We start from the raw sequence: 6,150 nt of genomic DNA on the forward strand, positions 1-6,150 counted from the left end.
AGGAACGGTCAATTTCCTACCACCATCCTGCATCTCTCTCTCCTCCATCAGGGACATTTACACCACACTCTGCATCCGCAAAGCTAATTGTATTGTGGACAACACATACACCCCTCACACACACTCTTCACCCCCGTACCATCAGGAAAGAGATTCTGAAGCATTCAGGCCTCACATCCAGACTGTACAACAGACATACATATCTGAACTGTCTAAAACTCACACACACACTCACTTAACTGTGTGTTACTGAGCTGCTACAATCTGAACTCAAAAACACACTTAATACTCATTTCATTCATACATATCCATGTTTTCAGCACCACCAATTTTATAATATTATTTTATTATAACTATATAACTGTTTACATGTTTTTTTGCACATCTACTTGATCGCTGCTTTTGCTGTATTGCACAACATTTTGTGTTTACATTTTGTGTTAATATTTACAATTACACTGTACATTGTTTACAGTTCTCACATTTTACTGGTCAGTGCTATCTTGTGTTTTGTGTATCTGTCCTACACTGTCTTGTGTCTCTTGCACTGTTTGCACTTGGTTGTACACGATGCACTTTATGTGGCTAGGACAACTTAATTTAATTCTTAGCTCTGTGTTCTGTTATGTAGCTCTATGTTGTGTGATGTAGCACTATGCTGTTTTATGTTGCACCAGGGTTCTGGAGAAAACGTTGTCTCATTTCACTATATACATCATTTCACTTTAGTCTCTATGGTAGAAATGACAGTAAAAGCTTTTTGACTTAACTTGACTGGATTTATTTTTGCTCAACATTTTTTAAGCTCTGTCAGATTGGATAGGAAATTTTAATAAATATAAGTTACCAGCAATTTTCTAAGAAAAAAAAGGTTTGGTTTTAAAAGTTGCTTATAAAAGAACCACTCCAGTGTAGTTTGGACAGTATGCTTGGAGTCATTGTCTGTTTGTTAGGTAAACTCCTTTCGAGTCTTACACACCTTAGAGACTGAAAAATAGTTTTCTACGAGGAATGTCTTGTATTTATTTTGACCCGTCTTGATTTAATCCCTGACCAATTTTCCAGTGAAATACTGTACAATATGATGCTTCACTCTGATTATGTATTTAAGGTGTAAAGAACTGTATGGTTTCCACCAAATGCAGGCCAAAATAGTGTACTTTTGTAGTCATCAGGTAAGAGAAGTGCAAATTGCAAACTGGACCTCATTTGACTCAACACTCTTGCATAAAACGCAGCTTTGTTGAGTTCACACTCTATAGTCTTGTCAGCTTCTTCCATCTGAGCTGTCCATCTTTCCAGCTCCTACAGCATTGCCCTCAACCTCTTGCTTAGCTGACTAATGCCCACCCACAGACAGTTTCCACAAAACAGAGTCAAGACAGTGCAATAGCATTTTCCTTTTTTTTTAACAATGATGCTTCACAGGATGTTGAGATTTTTGAAAAACTTTGTTGCTCAAAAACAGGTGCAGCTATACTCAGATTATGTGACACATTTTGATTGTACACAGTTTAAGGGCTTTATACCAGGGGTGAACAATTTTCTATTTGTACATAACGTAGATAGTTGTATTCTTTTCATTCACTCTGATATTATACACTATTTTGTAAAAAATATAATTGCAATTTTAGTTTAGATATATATAATCCCAACTAAAGGTAATTTAAATTTTGCATTGTAATACTACAAATTATTGAGAAGTACATGGTGGGTGTATAATTCTTTTGGGTGTAGCTCAACACCCACATCAAGTTATCAGTTATAGAATATACATTTTTAAGAGTAATACAATACTAATGCTGGGCAGGATTCCCTTGCCTTCATTTCATTGTTTCCACAAGGTTTTTGGAAACATGCCTTTGAGTTTCTTGTCCATGTTGATGTCAAATATGTGCCAGAGAAAATTATTTCCCCCATCATTACACTACCACCATCACTCTCAACTCTCAGCCAGGTTGGGTCTAAGGATTCATGCCAAATTCTGACTAAACTATTTTCAACAGACAATGCTTTATCTATCCAGATTCAGTTAGCCTGAGTCAACTGTCATCTCAGATTCCATTTCTGCACTGGCAATGATAGAACCTGATGTGGTCTTCGGCTGTTGTTTGCCAGTCACCTGACAGTTTGACGTGTTGTGCATTCTGAGATGGTTTCTGCTCACAATGGCTGTAAAGAGCCGTTATTTCAATTAACTTCCTGTCAGCCCGAATGAGTCTGGTGATTCTGCCTGATTTCTGCCTGCAGAACAGCTGCACCATTCTGTGTTAACTCTAGAGACCATTCTACCGACAATCCCAGGAGAGCAGCAGTTTCTATAATACTCAATTCAGCCCATATGGCACACACAAATAATGTCAGAGTAAAAGTCTCTAAGGTCCTATTTTCCCATATTCTGATCTTAACACTGATTGACATGAGCTCTAACTGAGGTAATTGACCTGTAGCTCCATAACATTATACATTGAGTTGCTGCAACACAATTGATGGGTTGTAATATTTCATGAACGGGTGGTTGTATAGGTGGTGCTCGTTAAGGTTTTGTTTTTTTTAAAGCTTACAGCTTAGAGCTTTTCTGCAATACATTTTGCATTAACAGCATACAGCAGTCAGAATACGACCCTAACGCAATAAATACATTTTATTTTGTACATTGTTGTAATAGACTAAGAGTAGGGCTTTCTTTAATGTAAAGACCTTCATGTTTCTATTCATTAAAGATTGTCATCATGGTTACCCTAAAAGTGAAACTTCTTACTGTACAGTACTTCATCCTTATTCTACACTATGGTACTTAAGCCATCAGCTGCCTGAGTGGAAATTAATCAGGGCTCTTTTCTATTATGTAACATATCTCCAGCCCTGCGGCAGCTTGCTGCCGGAATCCATTTAGATCTGTCTGCACAGAATCAAGGGTGTTTCTTAACTGCTACCCATAGTAATTTCCCCTGACATCTTTTTTCCAGCATATAACAAAAGGGTTTATTTAAAGCCCCATTGCATCTCAATAAGAAATAAGACTAGAGTTTGATGTCTGAAATACTAGCTCAGTTAAACAGTCATATAAGACCAAATGTAAAGTGTAATGTGTTGTCTTATTGTGTACAAATTGTTGGTAAAAAATTAAATAAATAGTAATTAACATTGACACTCAAGCACATAACATACTTCTATGTAGTAATGTAGCACACCCATCTCATAAAAGATTATTTGGACCATCAACTGTTTATAGCCTCCTACCCAGACATCAGGGTTGCACAAGCCAGTGCACTCTTAGTGCCGGTCCCATAACCGGATAAATGGGGAGGGTTGCGTTAGGAAGGGCATCCAGCGTAAAACATGTGCCAAATCAAATATGCGGGTCACAAATCTAAATTACATACCGGATCAGTCGAGGCCCGGGTTACCAACGATCGCCACAGGTAGCCGGTGGAAATTGGGCTACTGTTGGCCAAAGGAGGAAAAAAAAAAGCAGGAAAACGTCTACAGAGACGGCAGGAAAAGCAGAAGTGTAAGAGAGGGGAGGTTCGAGTTGGCACAAGTGGGAAAGGTGGGTTCAAACTATTTTATCATGGTGTGGATGGAAAGAGAAATGGTGTAGAGATGATCCTGAAGGAAGAGTACAGTAACCAGGTAGTGGGGGTGAAGAGAGTTTCTGATAGGATGATAAACATGATGCTGGAAGTTAAAGGTGAGGTGGGTTGTGAGAAGGAGGAGAATAAAAAAGTCTGGAGTGAGTTAGAAGTACCTGGAGAATCTACCTAGAAATTACCGATTGGGGCAGACTTTAATGGGCATGTTGGTGAAAGGAACAGCGGTGATGAGGAGGTGATGAGTATTTTATGGCTTTCGGGGGAGGAATGTGGAAGGGCAGATGGTGGTAGATTTTGTTAAACGGATAAAAACAGCAGTTGTAAATACTTATTTTAAGGAGAAGGAAGAGCATAGGGTGACGTATAAGAGTGGAGGAAGGTCCACATAGGTGGTTAAAGCAGGAGATGCAACCTGAAAGATATTGGAGACTGTAAGGTGTTGGCAGGGGACAGTATGATAGACAGCATCGTATGGTGGTCTGTAGGATGGTTTTTGAGGTGATAAAGAGGAGGAGAGTAAGAACTGAAAGAAGAATAAAATGATGGAAACTAAAGGAGGAAGACTGTAGTGTGAGATTAAGGCAAGGTGGTCAGACGGGCTCGGTGGTGGTGAAGAGGTGCTGGATGATTGGGCAACTAGTGTAGAAGTGATAAGGGAGGCAGCTAGAAAGGTACTTGGTGTGACATCTGGAAATAGAAAGAAAGAGACATGGTGGTGATTTGAGGAAGTGCAGGAGAGCATAAGGAGAAAGAGGTTGGCGAAACAGGATTGGGATCAACAGAGTGATGAGAAAAGTAGGCAGGAGTACAAGGAGATGCGGCAGCAGGTAAAGAGGGATGTGGCAAAAGGTAAGAAAAATGCATATGAGGAGCTGTATGAGAAGTTGGACATAAGGAAGGAGATAAAGATTTGTATTGATTGGCCAGGCAGAGGGACCAAGCTGGGAAGGATGTGCTGCAAGTTAGAGCAATAAAGAATGAAGATGGAAATGTGTTGACTAGTAGGGAGAGTGTGTTGAGAAGATGGAGGGAGTATTTTGAGATGCTGATGAATGAGAAAAATGCGATAGAGAATGTGGAGATGGTGAAGCAGGAAGTGGATAGGATTAGTAAGGAGAAAGTGAGAGCAGCGATTAAGAGGATGAAGAGTGGAAAGATGGTTGGATCGAGTAAAATACCAGTTGCATGGAGATGTTTAGGAGAGATGGCAGTAGAGTTTTTAACAATATTATTTAACAGGATTGGAAGGTGAGAAGATGCCTGAGGAATGGAGAAGGAGTGTGCTGGTACTGATCTTTAAGAATAAGGGAGAAGATTTAGAGAAAGTGTACGACAGGGTGCCGAGAGAGGAGTTGTGGTATTGTATGAGGAAGTCAGGTGTGTCAGAGAATATGTGTGGGTGGTGCAGGACATGTATCAGGACAGTGTGACAGCACACAATCTTTTTCTCAATTCATTACTTAATTTTGCCCCCTTTTAAAAAAAAAAAAAAAAAAAAGATTTTTTTATCTTTTTATCACACTTTATTATTTTATAAATCAACAGCTACCTGAAACATTATTGGTAATGTTTATCAGTTATATTCCATTTTTTTCTGTCGAGCTTATGATCTGTCCATTTATCCACAGCATTAGAATCATATTAACAAAAAAATCCTTACAAATTCATCCATGTCTAAAGTATTTGTTAAAGATTTCTAATGGGCCAAAATCACTAAATTCTTCTTTCTTTTATGTAACATGGTGTACATCTGGATTCTTGACAGTGTGGAGAAGGACCTCTCATATGATGCTAAAGACAGAGCTTGTGGGGGGTAAATTATAATTTAGCCGTAGCCTCTGATGTGCTCACAGCAGCATCGCTACAGACACATGCATCACTAGGCTTCTTATAGGTTTAAAAAACCCATACAGATGTCAAGTTGTAATGTCAGTTGAATAAAGTGCAATAAAATGTAGTCTGTTAGCTGCTACACAACAGTCAGAAACAGAAAAGTGGACAAACTTGAAAAAAAAAAAAAAGCCAGTATGAAGCTAAACCTTGTAAATATGTCGAACTAAAAGTATTGTAATGCAAATTGTGGAAAACCTTTCTGCTCCTGGGGCATGGCTTTGGGTAGGAGTGGTGCTGACTGATCATTATTCATTGGTTGTAGGCTGCTGCCCACCCATTTAGAAGTTAGAAATCATGCTGAGATTTTCTGTTTTTTTCCCTTTGGCTAAAATATGAAAATCAAATTTTGATTGGGTGGACAAACGCCCACTGCGGCCTTGAGTTCAATGTGTTGTACCCCAATAGTGCATCAGGTGGAAATTATTGAATTGCACTGATTGCATATGAGTCTTTCCACCAGTGAGTCTATGACAACAGAATGATATGTTCCAGAAACTACTCCACAATGATAGTTACATTTTATCATTATAATGATCAAGGAATAGTGTGGATAATGATGTTTTCCAAAATGTTTCAGAACCCTCAGTATGTGCCAGGAAAATGACCAGCTGCTACTTATGGTCACTAAAGAAGGTGGATTCTGCACATCTTTAATTTCTTT

Source organism: Silurus aristotelis (genome assembly GCF_946808225.1).
Source record: "Silurus aristotelis genome assembly, chromosome: 6".
NCBI classification, from domain to species: domain Eukaryota; kingdom Metazoa; phylum Chordata; class Actinopteri; order Siluriformes; family Siluridae; genus Silurus; species Silurus aristotelis.